This window comes from Sphaerodactylus townsendi, linkage group LG03, assembly GCF_021028975.2.
Source record: "Sphaerodactylus townsendi isolate TG3544 linkage group LG03, MPM_Stown_v2.3, whole genome shotgun sequence".
NCBI lineage: Eukaryota > Metazoa > Chordata > Lepidosauria > Squamata > Sphaerodactylidae > Sphaerodactylus > Sphaerodactylus townsendi.
The window spans coordinates 141,301,684-141,319,321 of record NC_059427.1 but is presented as its reverse complement, the minus strand read 5'-3'; the positions used below and the strand labels follow the sequence as shown (position 1 = coordinate 141,319,321).

Sequence of the window (17,638 nt, the reverse complement as noted above, 5' to 3'; positions counted from 1 at the left end):
AGGAACTCAACAAAGCAGGCAGGGGGCCAAAACAGATGCAAGGGTGGAAACTCTATGTCTGGAGTTGGGAAATATTTTGTTGTTAATTTGGCATGTTTTGCAGGACTCCAGTTTGGATCAGGACCCTGGCGGAGGGGATAATTTAAGCACCTTTCTGGCTACCATTTTCCTGACCTGAAATGACCCCGAGGAATGGCTGTTTAGCCCATTGGAGCAAACAGAAAAGAAACAGTATAAAAATGCTAGTGCAAGGCAGTCTTGTTACAGGTGACACGTTCAGTCCTGCCAGCTAGTACTCTGGGAAATTCCCAATGGCTTGTCGTATTAACGATGCTGGGAAACACCACCCTTAAAACAGCCTATTTTTGAAAGCTACTGGAAACAGCTTCGGTCCTTAAATAAACAATCTGTCAAGGTTATATGAGAGGCTTCCATTTTCAATTGTCCAAACTGACTCACTACTTTCCCATTATTAACATCACAGAAAGTTGTTGTAACTTTTGCAAACTGTTTCAGCTCTGGGTGGGGGAGGGGCTAAAAGCGTTTATTTGGTACTATTCAGCACTGAACAACCACAGACTTGAACCTGTAAAAGGGCTTTGTTCCATGAGACAAACTAGTCAGCCAGTTTGTTCCAGTCTAGTCTTCTTTGAAATGTTGTTAGGATAAAAAGAAGAGAGTGATCATATGCCTTCCTGAGTTCCTTGGGGAAAGGGAGGGATAATAATAATATTTATCCCACAGTTCAATTTGAGGCACAGAACAATAAAGTGTAATTTTTTAAATGTAACAGGCATTTTTAATGTAACTGGCATAATGTAAAAGGACATTTTTAAAGTATGTAGCTGTCAAACCCATTGCTCAAACTAAGAGGAGAATCCAGTTTCTCTCTGCCAAGTTTCACATTCAGAAGAACCACACACAAGATGGCCAAATAGAAGAACACTGCTACTGTACCCCTTTAGTATTCTCCATGGTGACCTTGTTTGCTGGAATTGTGTATCCTTAGTCTGCCCTTTCACCTACCTTGTCAGGAATCAGCTGCGAACTCTAAATCACTGCTCCTGTTCCCTTTCAAGAGTGCAAAAGAGATCTCAAGGATCTAGTGTCCAATCCGTTATCATTTGATTTCCAGAGTTAAGAACATAATTTCATATTCTCATAATAATGCCATCTCAAAATAATAGAATCCACTTTCCAGGGATGTTAAGACAAGCTTCGGTCCTGGAATCTCTTAGCCATGCCAAGGCACAGCTCTAGAACTTGTGGAGTAACTGAACAGGGCAAGATTTCTTTTCTTCACCATTGATACCCTAAACATATTTGAGATTAATGGTTGCGGCTCCCCCATCAAATGGTTAGATATCATTCTTAAGAAAATAAATTAGCCTTCTTGTTTCATTCCTTAAATTCTGCTTGGAGAATATTGAGAGCAAATATAGTAAAACAGCTAAAAGGTTCAGCTAAGAGTCAGAGTAGGCAGGATACTAGAAGATTCCCCCAGCATTAAAAAACACACACCAAAACAACACATGTGCAAGGCTTCAGTTTGAATCAAAACCACAAAGACCTAACTATCCCTAAGCAGTTTCACTAAATTATCCATGAGGCTGTTATTAGTTCTGACTTTTTCCCTTCTGGAACAAGATCCACATGCACCAGGAAGGATTAATCTCCTCTTTCCATTTTAAAATTGCTGGGAAGATCCATTCATAGATATCCTAGTGGTTTGGTATGTAAACTAGGGAGGCCCAAGTTAAAAACACTATTCACTAAGGCTCAATACTGGAATATGCACATCAATAACAAAGAGATTTTGAGAAGATTCAAGGTACTACTCATGAACACATTGAGTTTTGAATTAGAGGAAGGTTTCTGATTGGAGGGAAGATGTGAGTTCCAAGCGAGCTAATAGTCTGGCCCATTTCATTTAAGATATTTATTGCTGGTTTCTTCAGACTTTCCTGGATGTTGCAGCGTTGATGTTAAACTTTAGCTAAAACAGAGCTGCCTTTCCAGAGAATATTCCTAACAGTCCTGCTCCTTCCTTCCTGCTTGTAAATGTTTCTTACAGTGTTTGTAGTTTGATGAACAAAATATGTTCAGCTCCATAATAGTGTGACAATAATTATATTTTAAATATTTTTGCTTCAAAGGGGGACCTCCTTCAAGCAGAACTTTCCATAAACAATTATTTGCAATCAGAACCATGGAAACTTAAGCTTCATCAGAGGTGTACTGGCAAGATCTCATTAACTTTTTTGTTACATAGAAGCAAATGGAAACCAGAGGATCCTCTGTCAGACTATTAGATACCTAATGAAGCCACAGATACCTGATTAGATGCTTAATAGAGCCACAGGAGAGCCTGATTTCACAAATGGGCTTTTGCTGCAGTCCTCTCAAGATATTACCTCAGATTCTGCGAAAACAATGCGAGTAAACGGATCAAGATGAGGTTATTGACTTGGTTTAACCATTGCAACATTTTACAATCTGTTTTGGCAATTTCCTTCTCTCCTTGACAGCAAATAATAGTGGTGGGGAGGAACAAGACCCTAATTGATAGGATGGGCTGTCTCTTAATTTCCACTAAACTTGATCACTGCTGCACCAACAGGTCACATCAGGGAAATAGTTTGTTAAAGGTCACTTAGGACCAAATGAGACTTTATGGCATCCATGAGTCTGTTTCATGGATGCTGACACCATTTTAAAGTGGAACTCAGCCATGTAAAAATGCCACTAGGGCCTGATTTTGATTGGGCTCACAGCATGGTAGGACCAGGCAATCTTGTTTCGCCCCCACACCTTTTCAAATGCTAAAATAGCCACCCAGTTGCAGCACTCAAAAAGGTATTGGATGGGATGTGAAACAAGATCACCTGCTGCCGCTGCGCTGATCAAAATGGTGTTGGCATACACAGGTCAGATCTGTGGACATCATAACATCTAGTTTGGCCCATGTCCAAGGGATGTTTGCTTCAACTTGGACCCTGGTAGGAAGTGCTTTTCTTGATTTCCTCTCAGCCTCATGATGATATTACCACGCACCTCCTGGGGTTTCTTCATCTTTCTGTGATTTTTCCCAAAAACACTTTGAGGTTATGTTTTGGACAAATTGCAGCAAAGTTACAGTGGTACCCATATGAGGGGAAAAGTTTGGATCTTTCCAATTTTGCCCACCTTGGCACCAGTTTATGTATGCTCCTTAGTAGCTGCCGCCGCCACCACCCCCCCCCCGCTACCAGGCTTTTAAAATAATAATAATTAATTGACATATAATTTCAGAATCATGATAATCTATCAGGTTCTTTGAATCCTCAATTTTCCACTTTTTAAAAAAAGTCACACTGAAACAGCCTAGATACTTACTTTAAAACAATGAATATCTGACCCAGCAAGGCATTTCTTATATTCATATTTCTACTCACTCCTCACAATAAAATACGACATCAGTAAAATCAGTAGAACTAGTAAAACCCAGCAGCAACCAAAGCAATGAAAAGCAGCAATTAAATTATTGAAAAATAATAAAAATAGTACTATACATTTATAACTGATCTATAATTGTAACAGCCAGTAGAGATAAAATAATACATCTGTGATTTTAAAAATGGTACTCAAATGGAAAGGGAAGGCAGAACAAGTAAACAAAAAGCTTGGGATCATTAAAAAAATACCTCTTGAATAAAAGGTTGCAGGTTTGGTACCAGGTGAATCTTGGTTGGAAAGGAATGTCATAATGTTGATACAGCAACAGAAAGCCCCTGATCCATCTTACTTCCAGCAGTTGGGTCACACAGAGCTGGGTATCAGAAGACAATCTTAACTGTAGGGGAGAAGGCAGTATTTCATGTACCTAGGTCTTTGATGTTTTTTTATTGTGTTTGAAAGCAATTTTGCAAGTAATAAACTAAAGACTAATCCAGAATGTGTCCTTATCTCACTCATCCTGCAATAGGCAATTCCACTAGGGATAGATTGGTGGTAGTGAAAAATGCCATAAAGTGATGTCCCAGCCAGCTTATGGTGGTTTTCAAGGCCAGAGACAACCAGATGTAGTTTGCTATTGCCTGCCTCTATGTCGCAACTCTAGATTTCCTTGGCAGTTTCCCATCCAAGTACTAACCAGGACCAACATTCCTTAGCTTCTGAGATCTGACAAGACTGAGCTAGCCTGGATTATCCAGGTCAGGAGCTAGATGAGAAAGATGATAATAAAACAAATATACTTAGCATATACTATGGATAATTCAGCATGTATGCATCTCCTAAACAACTTTGTAACATTAAAGTATATCTATTGGTCACTGGGCAGAGCCCCTTTCTTTATGCTCCCCTCTGTCCCCATCCCCGCTTACTTTGTGAAGAGTGTGTTAGTCATGGGAGCCAGCTCTACTAGGACTTTACAGTGCCATCTTTATTATTTGTACTGTTTTATGGAGTTTTAATCTATTTTAACTGTTTCTATTTTTAAATGCATACTTGAGATATTGCCTTGCTGAAGTGTGGGGAAGACTGAGATATAAATCCAAGATACCTAAAACATAAATAAATAGAAGAAGAAGAGTTTGGATTTATACCCTGCCTTTCCTTCCTCTAAGGCAGGGGTAGGGAACCTGCGGCTCTCCAGATGTTCAGGAACTACAATTCCCATCAGCCTCTGTCAGCATGGCCAATTGGCCATGCTGGTAGGGGCTGATGGGAATTGTAGTTCCTGAACATCTGGAGAGCCACAGGTTCCCTACCCCTGCTCTAAGGAGATTCAAGGCGACTTGCAAACTCCTTTCCCTTCCTCTCCCCACAACAGACACCTTGTGATGTAGGTGAGGTTGAGAGAGTAGAGTTCCAAATAGTTGTGATTACCCAAAGGTCACCCAGCAGGCATCCCCAGCAGGCTGGGGAACAAATCCAGTTCACAAAACAAGAGTCTGTCACTCATGTGGAGAGGTGGGGAATCAAACCCGGTTCTCCAAATCAGAGCCCACTGCTCTTAACTACTACCCCATGCTTAATGGACTATTATTGGAACATACCATCTAGTTCAACAGTGTATATCCAAAGATATAAATACAAATGCTAAGAAATGTTCAGAAATACAAAAATCATAATAAAAAACACTTGTTTTGCTTAACTGTGGTCAACTGTACCATTGGGACTCTATATGCAATAAATGGGGGGGGGGGGCAAAAACAGTTACTGAAGTGGGGAGTCCTGCAAAATCCATCAGAAAGACTTGGAATATGATTATCATCTGTATCTCTCATCTACTCTATCTGGGGGTGGGAATGGGTGGAACAGAAAAGTACTGTGATCAATAGGGAAGGCATACTTGGTGTTTCATTTCCTGAGAATGCTTTCCTGGTTTGAAGTTCACACAAGGAAACTCTGATGAGTTCCAGAAATATGTGCAACAGCAGAAAACCCCTTGGGTTCACTATCCAAGGAATGATTGGGTAGTGAAATCAATTCTAAGCAGGTCTGCACAGACTCCTGCTCAGGTCTTAACCCCAAGAAAGTGTTTTTATGATGGCATTGAACAGGATCCAGTAACCAGGAACATTTCAGCAGACTACAGGAGACGGAGGGAATTGCTCTGAACAGAGGTGTCATTTTATTTTCTAGTAGACAGCCACCTGCAGGTACCTGACCTGGACAAGATAGAAACAGCTTGTCTGATCTGAAGGGACCTAACTCAAGGAACTTTGCTCCCCTACTTCACTAAACCATGTCATCTGTTTTCGTCTTACATATTGCTGCCACCTTGTGGTTCTACATAATTGGTGCCGAATGCTACTTTGTGCTCTGTGTGACGATTGTTGCCAAGCTTTATCTGCACATTTGTCAAAGAAAAATGGAACTTTATGAATAGTATTATATCATTTCAAAAATATGCCCTTGAAAATTTAACTGACTGCTTTGGTACCTGTGCAGGGAAAAGTCCCAGCCACTTTTGATTCTCCTGCAGGACAGAGTGTAGGGCTCTAGGCACTAGAAAAAGGAAGGTGTGGACTATGATAGAATCTTTAAGAAAACCAGCTAATCCACCACCTCCATGCCTTCATCTAAGCAACAATTTCTACCACAGTTACAAAGTTTGGAAGGGAAAGAATCAGAGGATGCTGGTGGACTTTATTTTCAGTTTCTCATAGGACTGGGCATCCAGAAAAAGCTGAACTGAAAATAGACCCAAAAAAGCAATTTCAGCTTTTTGGGGGGGTCATTTTCAACTGGAAAACGGCAGCAATTTAAGGGAGTCAAAAGGCAGATCCTGAAAAATGCCAGATTTCCCCAGCATCTTTTGGGCTGCTTCAGCCCTAGCACCATTTAAAAGGTGGGGGAGGTGTGCAGAGCTGAATGCAGGGACAGCTCAGAAAACCTATACAGACGAAAAGTGATATTTGTAAACAGCTGATATTTGAAAATAGATTTGAAAACTGAAAATATTGTGATGTATTAGACTTCTCTCAGGGTGGATGTAAATTAAAATTAAGAGAAGATTTAGCAGCAGAAGGATATACTTGTCTCAATTATTAGAAAGATTTAGATAAAAGATCTCATAGATTTGAATACTCTAAGACTGAATCTGAAGTAGAACTATGTTTGAATGACGATTGTGTTATTGCCAAAATGTATAAATCTCTGTTGAAATTTTCAGAGGAAGAACATGTTAACAATTAAATGAGAAAATGGGCCAATAACTGGGTATAATATACAAATCTGATTGATTTGGGAGAATATGTGATTTGGGAGAATGTGTGGTTAAAAAGTCTTAAATTGGCATTGTTCCAATCTTAAAGATATTTTCTATAAAACGATGTATTTCTGGTATTTGTCACCAGAGAAATTAGCAGAAATGTATTAAAATGTACCAAATGTGTGTTGGAAATGTGAACATCAGGAAGAGTCATTTTACCATTTATGGTGGATTTATATTAAAGCTAAAAAAATTTGGATACAAATACATTCAGTTATCCAGAAGATTTCAGAAGACTAATATATAGATGAAACCAGAGGCTTGCCACTTGAATCTTATGGACAGACAGTTTGAGAAAAAAAATATCCCAAAGTTGCAGAGAAAGAAAAGTGGGGTTGCCAGTCTATGCATAAGTGGGAACTTTGACTCTCCAAAGCTTATATCATGAAAATCCTGTTGGTCTCCAAGGTGCTACTGGACTCAAATGTAGCTGTTCTACTGCACCTCAACATGACTACTCTCTGAAACTGTCTTCATGGAAGAATAAGTGAAAGGATACTTGCTATTTTAACCAATGGTTCATTTAAAATATATTGCAAGAAGGGCTCACATTATATACATGTCATTAGTTATAGCTTTCGTCACATAACTATATGTTTTTATATGACCCAACTGATATTTCGTGCATTGAATCTTCAGCAGTTCCTATGCAACGGATATATTACAGATGATATACAATGAACTGCATTTAGTGAAGTAGCCCATTGGCTACAAAGGTTACTCCACAAATAGTCTAGAGATGCACAATACATCAACATCAAATCTGACAGGTTTGGGGGTGGGGCTTATTAGAAGGGGTGGGACTTATAGGAGCGTGTATTTGAGCCATTGTAGAACTATATTTGTAGAACTATTGTAGAACTATAAAAGAACGTGTCTGATGGGGGGGATACTGGTGCCTCAGGGTCAATGGGACATATAGTTGGTGCCCTTGTAGAACTTGGAAGGGAGAGTGTCTGATCGGGTGATACCTGTGCCAATGTGTGTGTATTTGATTGGTGCTGGTGTTTGAATGACCCATGGACTGTTCTGTGCTCAGCTACAGACTCCCCTGCTAGGCTGAAGGCAGTTTTGGCTCTTTGAGGCTATTTTTTGGGAAGTTGACAACTTTTTCTACACGTTCCCTCTTTCTAACATGAATGCGCAGTTGGGGCAGTGCTTTGAGACAGCGGTGGTTATCTTTGTCAAACAGGAAAGTGTTGTGAACAACTCACCCTCTGTTACTACAATGGCCCAAATACATGCTCCTATAAGTCCTGCCCCCTTCCAATAAGCACCCCCCGCAAACTGTCAGATTTAATGTTGATGTGTTCTACCTCTTTAGACTACTTCCATAACAAAGTGTAATCCTAAACACAGTCACACTAAGTCCATTGACTACAGTGGGCTTGAAAGAGTGAAAGTGTATAGCATTATACTTTAAAGCAACCAGAACCAGGTTGCAACAGGAGTAGGGGGTGAAGAGGTTTGCAGACAGGCTGTTTTGCCACAGTCACTACTCCTGGCTCCCCTTTTCTCCTCTGAATTGACAACCAAAGGAAATGTACTAAATACCTCTCAGCAACCTAAACTGTTGATACAATAATTGACTTTTGCTAATTAACACCTTTTGCTCTAGTTTCATGTTCTGCTATTGCACAGGGTTACCTAAATCATTTAACATCATAGTCTACCTGTCATTCTACATCCAACTAGTGCTTCAGATTTCCTAGCATCATATTGGCATCCCATGCTTTGAGCGTAAAAGAAAACCTATCCAACAGCACCACTGATAGCTGATGCTGTGAAGGTGGAAGCGCAGATCTGATACAAATTTGGTGGACTTGTTCCTGTGTGCCCCTTTTTTGGTATTAGATTTTATATGAGATTAAACAGCTTGATGGGACTGAAAGGGCAGCTATGGTAATTGTAGGTTATTTAAACGGCATATTTCCACCGCTGGCATGTCTTGTGAGGAGGGGGTGAGGGGTCTCATCACCCAGGCACCACTTGCCTAGGTCACATGGGGTGCATTTGATCATCCGTCCCCCCCCCCCAGACAAGGGCAAGTGGGGGCCAGGCAGACCAGCAATTGGGGGAGAAAAGCAGGCAGGTGAGCCGCAGCCCACAGGCTACCCCTCCCCACTGCACTCAAAATGCTCCTTTTGCTCGCTTCTCCTCATCAGGAAGACAAAAGGTACGTGTGCAGCTGTTCTTCCCTTGCTTGCTGCCTGGCTCTTCCCTCTCCTGCATTTCTGGTGGTGGTTTTGGCTTGCAAGCCCCTGCCTGTGTGTGCAGATTTATTGATGCAAAAAAGAAGGGGGGGAGTGGAGTGGAGGGGAAAGAGAGAGAGAAATATTTTCCCAGGTCTCTTTCTTCCTCTGCGGCCGTGCAACTTCCCCATTCGCTATGCAGCTCCTGAATTGTGTGCAGTTGGAATAATATTATGGAGAAGTCATGGTCGTCATGGAGAAGGGGATGCATGTTGCTTGACTGGGGAGGAAGAGAGTAAGCTTGGTCGCTGCAGACTGCATTGCCTCCAGCCGATTCTCCTCGCGAAAGGCAACCTTAGCTGGAGAAGTTGCAGTGATGTGGAGGCAGTTTTGAGGAGTTTTTAATTGCTTTTGCTTCACAAGCCGCAAGATTTCTTTTCGGGGAGTGGAAATCAAGGGGGATCCTTTCTCCCCTCTTCCCTTCTAGTCACCAAGGCTGATTGAGGAACGTGGCAACTTTGGATGGGAAGGGGGCTAGTATAGAGAGGTGGGGTGGTCTTGGAGTAGAAAACTATTTACTGGTAACTTCACTTTCACAATACTTTATTCCTCCTAAGTCTTCTCCTACAATGTGACTTATTCTGTGCAGAGGTGCTGTCTTGCTCCCATTACAGGCGAAGGGAGAAATGACACCTTGTGGTCACAAGTGCGTGGAGGCTGGGGTTGGTGTTTTTGCGATGTTGTTGTTCACACGAGTGAGAGGAGGTTGCTTTGTTCCAGTCAAAAAGTGTTGTGTCTAAGCTGATGTGGGAGTTCTGATGGTTGACTTTTGTTGTCTGCAATATAGGACCATGAATTTTGTCCATGAAAAGCCTCACGGATGCTAGGAACAGTCTTACAGGGTTATTTCCTGGCAGATTCTCACTTGCGGCGGCATGGAGTTGTTACCGCCCAGGAAAATAAACAAAATATTTTCCTGAGTCAAGTTGTCTGACTACACTGGTTCCATGCCCGGATGCAGAGATTTGTGTAGTTCAGAAGCCTCCATAAGGCTCACAGAGAACGTATATGTAAGATTGTGCCAATGCTATATGGTTCCCCTCTTGCTTATGCCCTTTTAAAGATGTATTAAGCCCCTCTTTGGTTGAATTTATGATGTGCCTGCTGTTTAGGATTTTAGTTTGACTAAGTTCTGTTATTGTTAACTTAGGAAAGTCTTGCCTATAAGTATATGTGCTTATCCCTTAAGGCTTCCCTAATGTTTAAGTTTAGAAATGTTATTTTTGAAATTTGTGTCTGATAGCAAAAACAGTAGCCTGTAAAGGCTGATATTAAGGGACAAGAAAGCTGGCTCTGGAATACAGCTTAGACCAACACCCAGCCGACTTCGTAGCAAAGACAAAAACCCTCTTTGGACTTGCAAATCAAATCTGTTGCCAGCACCCAGAGGTCCCCAGCCATTGGAAGACGTGCAGGGACCACCATTGGACAGTTTGAACTTTTCTTTGTTGCAACATGTGAGGCAGGAGCCTCAGGGTATTACTAAAGGAAACAGCCATCTGATAAAGGAGATAGCTGGGTGCAGTAGTGAGCCCACCAGGATTTCCTGAATGGACTGTTATCTGCTCTCCCTTCAGCACCATTGCGAGATCCCGCGAGAAGATGTTTGACAGCGGGATTTTGTAATCCCATTCAGAAGTTGTAACTGTATCTTGCTTTTGTATTGTTGTTTTCTTATTGGTGTTTGGTGAGGGACTTGCCCCCTCCCCTCCCCTTTTACCTGCCCCTTTCCCCCTTTGAAGTTTGGGAATAAAAGTTCTTGCACGGGTTGCAAGAGCGCGATTCTCCTGCCCGAGCTGTGACCATCACTTCCAAATAAAATCCATTGCTTTGAAGAACGCCGGCTTCCTGCGCCTCATTACGTTGCTGAGCTGAGCTGAAATCGCTTATTGTTACCCGAGCAGCAGCGATAACTGAATGACCAATGCTTAGGAAAAGGCTTGGAAATGTAATAATGTTTAGTAATGTTTTCCTTCTGCTGCCTAGGAAATTTGAACAAGGCCCTGCTGGACCTTCCTGAGTCAGACCACTAGGTTTAACTGCTATACCTTCCAGGCAGCCAGGACTGGCCCCATAGTACCCTCCAGTGGTGAGCAAGACTCAGTGCAGGGGAGGTTGGCTACCATGCCCCTGCTGCTTGAATCAGGAAGGGATTTTCTTGGCCTTGCAGGAGGAAGTGGTGGTCCAGGGCAAGGCAAGGCAGACCATGTCAGTGGAAGGCCCTTGAGAGCCATGGTCCCACCCACAGCTGAGTGAGCCTTACTCCGGAAAGGTGAGATGGTGGCAATTCGCGGAGGGGGAGAGGGTACTGCTGTGCAACTGAGGTGCCTCCTAATAGTTCAGTGTTCCTTTGACTTTTCCAGTTGTGCTTCATTATAGTATAAGGAAGGCAATTGTGGGGTGGGGTGTAACTTTGGCAGACAAACAATGGTGACAGAAGAACAGTGAAAACAACATGGGGGCAATGCAGGCACCACAGAAGCACCAAGGAGAGTGGTACCCAAAAACAACCAATCACACTTGAGTAGTGCAAAAGCAGGAGTTAAGATTTTGTGTAAGGGTTACCTTAGTTTGTGCTTTTCTTTTGAATAAACTTTATTCTTGTTTCTTTGAAAAGTAAACCATCTTGCCCCAATCAGTTTACCTCAAACTGCGTTTAGCAGCCAGCGTCTTGGATAGGTTGTATAACCAGGCACAGGTTTCATCCCTGAGCCTTCTGTTCCCACTGAGAATTTAAAAATTGGGTGCTGGATGCTCACGGGGTGTGTGTGTGTGTGTGTGTGTGTGTGTGTGTGTGTGTGCGTGCGCGCGCGCGCGCAAAATCAGTTATTTCCCTGAGATCCGTTTTCTGTAGATTTGCCACAAAAGGAAGTTAAATGTAATGATGGCACCAAATGTTTTAGTGGAATAGAACAGAAACAATTGAATAGTATAATGGAAAATGGGTGGGGCATATAACTGTATCAGGAGCTCTGTGGGGCAGAGTGGTAAGCTATAGAACTGCAGTCAAAAGCTCTGCTCATGCCCTGAGTTCAAGCCTGACAGAAGTTGGTTTCAGCTAGCCAATTTAATGTTCACTCAGCATTCCATCCTTCCAAATTCACTAAGATGAATGCCCAGCTTGGTGGTGGTGGTGATGGTGGTGTGCATGTACATGTAAAATATAGATGATTGGGGAAAGAAATACCAAACATATTCTTCCTAGTAAATGTCATGATGTGATATCACCCCATTGGTCAGTTACGACTCTGTTCTTCTAGAGGAGGCTGACTTTACCTAATAACTGTATATTTCATCCACAATCAACCTGTGGAATTCACTGACCTAGGATGATGTGCAGGCCAACTGCATCCTCTTCATGAAGGACAGGCCCGTCAGCAGGCAATAATCTTAACTCTAAACCCTCCCATTTTAATCACCTCCAGCAGCCTTCATGGATTGTACATTCTGTTGACGCTTGAGAGGCTTCTGGACCAGAGTGTTTGAGGTTTGGCCTGGCAGTGGGAAGATGATCCCCAGCCATATTTAGACTGCTGCTGCTTCAGGCAGTGTCTGGATATCCAGCATTGGGTACCAGACAGCTTCTGTTGTCATGGCAACAGCAGCCTCCTCATCTCCAAAGAGCCTGTAAAACAGAATGTGGCTACTAGACTCTGAGGGAGAGAAGCAGGTATGGGAATGAATACCTTTGCCAACTATTTGTGGTGGACTAGGAATACGGCAGCAGGGATTCATTTTCAGCCAGGTCTTTGCCTCAGTATTTGATTTGCAGTACCCAGGTTTAGCTTTGGAAAATGTTCAGTATTTTGTCCTCATCACAGAATAACTAGTACCGAATCCTGGTATGGGGATTCCTGGCCTAGATTATCTATACTTCATTCCTGCCTGCATGAACTCAGCACCTGGTGTGCAGGGCTCTTGATTCAAATGACATGGATGGAGAGCAACTTTAAAGCAAGAAACAAAGGCACCGAGAAACCCAAACGTGCTCTTATTGCCAAATGAATTGAGTCCACGGAAAGGCTCCATCTTCTTTCAACTTTGCATAGCCACACCGTGGTGGAACGATGACTCAGTTAAATCCCTTGCATAGATAAGCTCTGGCATGAGCCAAAGTGCTGAATTCTTTCCCTCCGATTCGTCCCCAGCGTAGCTCACAAAAACCTATTCCCTTTCCTTTTTAGAACAGAACTTAGCTGCTCTTCCCAGCACTGATCAAGAGGGGGGCTTATTACCCGACTTCAAAAGCTTGGGCTGACATGAAAGGCTTTTTGTACACCCCATCCGGAAGAGTTCACTCATTAAGACCGCACCTCCTTAAAAAAGAGAGAGAGACACCCCAGCCTGTTTTGAGGTTGCCACTTTTCTGAAGTGTGCCCCTTAAGCCTAAACTGACTTCAAACATCCCACACAAGCCAACCTGCTCCCTGCGCCAAAACTTGTGGAGTTTGCCTTCCAAGTGCCTGAAAAGGAGATGGCAGAGTTTAAAAGGAATTATAGGTGTGTGTTTCTGCTTGCCCGGGCGCGGGGAGGGAAGCGAAATTATATTGGGAGGAGGAGGAGAAGGAGGAGAAGCAGAAGCAGAAGGAGGAGGAGGAGGAGAAGAAGGAAGAAGAAGAGGAAGAGGAAGAGGAAGAAGAAGAGGAAGAGGAAGAAGAAGAAGAAGAAGAAGAAGAAGAAGAAGAAGAAGAAGAAGAAGAAGAAGAAGAAGAAGAAGAAGAAGAAGAAGAAGAAGAAGAAGAAGAAGAAGAAGAAGAAGAAGAAGAAGAAGAAGAAGAAGAAGAAGAAGAAGAAGAAGAAGAAGAAAGGAGTTGGGGGAATCGGTGGGCGAAACGTCCATGTAAGGCTCAGAAGCTGAGATTGCATGCATGCACAAGGTCCCGGCTCAAGGTGTTCGGGGCTCAATCATGCATTATGGGTTGGATCCAGACTAAGTTTTACAGTGGCAGGACAGAATCTTTCTGCCTTCCCCCTCCCCTTCCACTGCAGCTCACTGCTTGCCACATAATGCTGCTGGGTGGTAGGGGGAACATGAAGAATAACACCGCGGGGGGGGGGGGTCTTTGGAAAGAGGGAATTGGAAGACATAAACTGGATCCAACCCTATGTTTTCTCCAGGCTTGTTTTTCAATGAAGCTACCACCACCACATTTTAGAAACTGAGCAGCAAGGATTGTTGTAGCAAAAGGAAAAGGAGAAGAAGCGTTTGAATGTATACCCCACCTTTCTCTCCTGTAAGGAGACTTCAAGCTCCTTTCCCTTCCTCTCCCCACAGCAGACACCGTTGTGAGGTCGGTGGGGCTCAGAGAGTTCCAAAGAACTGTGACTAGCCCAAGGTCACCCAGCAGGAATGTAGGAGTGCGGGAACACATCTGGTTCACCAGATAAGCCTCTGCCGCTCAGGGAATCAAACCCGGTTCTCCAGATTAGAATCCACCTGCTCTTAACCACTACACCACACTGGAAGAACAGTGTTAGGAGAGAGGAAAACCTGGCTGTTTTCCTCTCCTGATACATTCTTACTAGAAAATGCCTTTGTCAAGCAGTTTTTACCCTTGCTGGGGTGAAGGAGAGACCATTCTCTGAATGGGGTCTTGTGATAGAGGAAGGACTCCCAACCTTCTGATCAGTTCCAACCTTCTGACTGACATGGAAACTGATGTGACACCAATGCATTTTTGGAGTCTGGACCAATAGCAAGCCCTGGTCAGCTGGCAACCCTGTACCTTTGACAGCCTGCAATTCCAACTTAAGATGTCAGACTATTTCATTTCTGTTTGGATGTCTGAGGCCTATAAGACAGGGGTGACATTCAACATAGTTAAAGAAAAGAATAGCTGATATTTCCAGCTATACTGTGATTTAGTTCTGGGATCTCAGTCTCCACTACCTTCTAAATAAACACACGAAAATTTCTTCTGCAAGCACAGTCCACCTCAATATAAAATGTTGGCTCCCCTATATTTATCTTAAATGGAGCGGAGGGTAGTAACACTTACAAAAGAGTCAAGAAATGATAAATTAAAATTACATCTTATTGCGTGAAGTCAAAGGTTAAACTTATTACTGCTCACCACAGGCCAACCTTAACTTCAGAATTAATGCCATAAACAAAACATGAAATTCAGTTGCAGGCATAATACATGGTGAGGAAAAGTGAAACGATGCCCCCTACTGGTGTTTTTGATGCAACATCCATCGGATGGGAAAATTCTTGTGCAAGAAACTCCTTCAGTCAATTAAAAAATACCTTTGTGAGGCCCATCGACATTAGCGATGTCCCTAAAAAGCATGTCCCTTTCTTAAAGATTAAAGTAGGGTCTGCAGTCTTATCCAAATTTATTCTAGCAAGCAAGACACTTTCAACGTTTCCAAGTTTTACATGGGATACAAAACATTTGTAATTTCCCTTCCCCAATGATTAATGTTTGGATTCCAGAATAATGGAACTAGTATTTACAGTGGTGTAAATACAACTTAGGCTATCAGTCTACACCAAGTCTCATCTCTGAGGACCATGGAACTGGCCTTACTTCCAAGCAAACAGGCCTAAGATGATCAGGTTGTAACAAACCCAGTGTGTATATGTAGCAGAGGTGTGCAAAAATCACCTTGAGGATTGTCTTCTGCCCCCAGGAGATGTTATTTACCACCATGCCATGAAATGTTTCAACAACCTACCCATCAAGCCTCTGTTTAAAGGTAGGATATTTATTCTGCACTCCTATTGGCAACCTGATACCTCATGGAATATTTTTGTTGTATCATGAGCAGTGAGATAGTGGTTTCACATTTCTTCATATAATTTAATAGTGGCTAGTAGCCACTGTTTAACCTATCCTCCATCAATCTAATTCCTTTCTAAAGTTGTCTATGCCTGTAGCCATCACTAAATCCTCTAGCAGTGAAACCCCTTCTGCACATGCAGAATAATGCACTTTCAATCCATTTTCACAATTGTTTGCAAGTGGATTTTGCTATTTCACATAGTAAAATCCAGCTGCAAAGTGGATTGAAAGTGTATTATTCTGCATGGGGCTCCCAGTTGAGTTCCGAATCATCTTCAAGGTATGGGTGTTGACCTTTAAGGCCTTACGTGGCCTGGGACCCTAGTGCCTTCGGGACTGCATTACCCCATATGTCCCTACTAGGCCTCTGCGTTCAACAGAGGCCAATCTGCTGGTGGTTCTCGGCCCCTCAATGATGCGGCTGGCCTCCACTCGGGCCAGGGCCTTTACAACCCTGGCCCCTGCCTGGTGGAACACTCTTCCTCCAGCTGTCCGGGCCCTGCGGGATCTTGGTGAGTTCCACAGGGTCTGTAAGTCGCAGTTGTTCCACCAGGCCTTTGGAGTGTCCAGCTGCTGATAGTGCCGCCCTTTATCCTCCTGTGCTTGGGGTCCCTTACCATCTATGGGATCCGTTTTTTCTTTCCCCCTCTTGGGAGGGTTTTAATGAGGGTTTATTGCGGACGCTGTTTTATTATATCGATCGCTGTGTTTTATTTTAATGGGTTTTTAACTGTATATGTGTAAATCTATGTTGTCCACCGCCCAGAGCCCTTCGGGGATAGGGTGGTATACAAAACCCAGTAATGAATGAATGAATGAATGAATGAATGAATGAATGAATGAATGAATGAATGAATGAATGAATGAATGAATGAATGAATGAATGAATGAATGTGCGGAAGGAGACTGAATTCCACAATTTCATTATTCACTGAGAAAAGAAGTATGGTATTCCCATTTGTCTGTTTTGAACCTATTGCTAACCAACTTGAGTGCCCATGTTCTAGTGTTATGGGACAGAGCGGGGCGGGGAAAAGGTCTCTCTATCCACTTCCTCCATGTGTCCATAATTTTGTAAACCTTCATCACACCTCCTTGAGCTGGCTTTCCTCCCTAAACATGCAATTAGCCCCTTATTTGAGAGAAAGAAATTGGTGGTAAGCCTAGGCTCAAGATAATTAACTGAAAAGGTACAAAAGGTCTTTGTCACATCAGTTTTGGAATTTACACACAAGTCTGTCTTCTAGCTTTGAGTCACTATGGTATAAAACATTTTATGAGAGTCAGCTTGGTGTGGTGGAGAACAGCGGTGGACTCTAATCTGGTGAACCAGGTTTGTTTCTCTACTTCACATGAAGCCTGCTGCGTAACCTAGGGCCAGCGTGGTGTAGTGGTTAAGAGCAGGTGGATTCTAATCTGGAGAATAGGGTTTGATTCCTCACTCCTCCACCTGAGTGGCAGAGGCTTATGTGGTGAACCAGATGTGTTTCCGCTCTCCTCCATTCCTGCTGGGTGACCTTGGGCTAGACACAGTTCTCTCAGAACTCTCTCAGCCCCACCTACCTCACAAGGTGTCTGTTGTGGAGAGAGGAAGGGAAAGGAGTGGTGATCATGGGCAGCACGTGCTTCTTGTATGCGCAGTTGGGTATTCCCAAATGGAACATGCTACCATAGTGGCTAATTTTGAACCTACCTTGAGAAGCAGTTCTCTTTGTGGCTGCGAGATAAAACGCACAAAACCAACCCCAAAACAAAACCTCTTGCAAATCCTCCATCTCTGCTGAATTAATGTGCAGTCTGAGGCCACAATTAATCTCTGTAAGATAAGCGACGACTCT

General features: G+C 42.9%; 1 protein-coding gene across 2 annotated transcripts in view; it reads left to right on the top strand.

Annotated features, from left to right (window-relative positions):
- Positions 1 to 11,265: 11,265 nt before the first annotated feature.
- CCDC65 (coiled-coil domain containing 65) overlaps positions 11,266 to 17,638 on the top strand; it is a 30,954-nt gene continuing 24,581 nt past the window's right edge. Inside the window, exon 1 of one of the 2 annotated variants that reach the window (XM_048491486.1) lies at positions 11,266 to 11,284. The gene's annotated coding sequence lies outside the window, so the exon portion shown is untranslated. Of the gene's footprint in view, positions 11,285 to 13,833; positions 13,853 to 17,638 lie in introns of those variants that run through there. The other variant, XM_048491487.1, reaches the window with a different exon arrangement.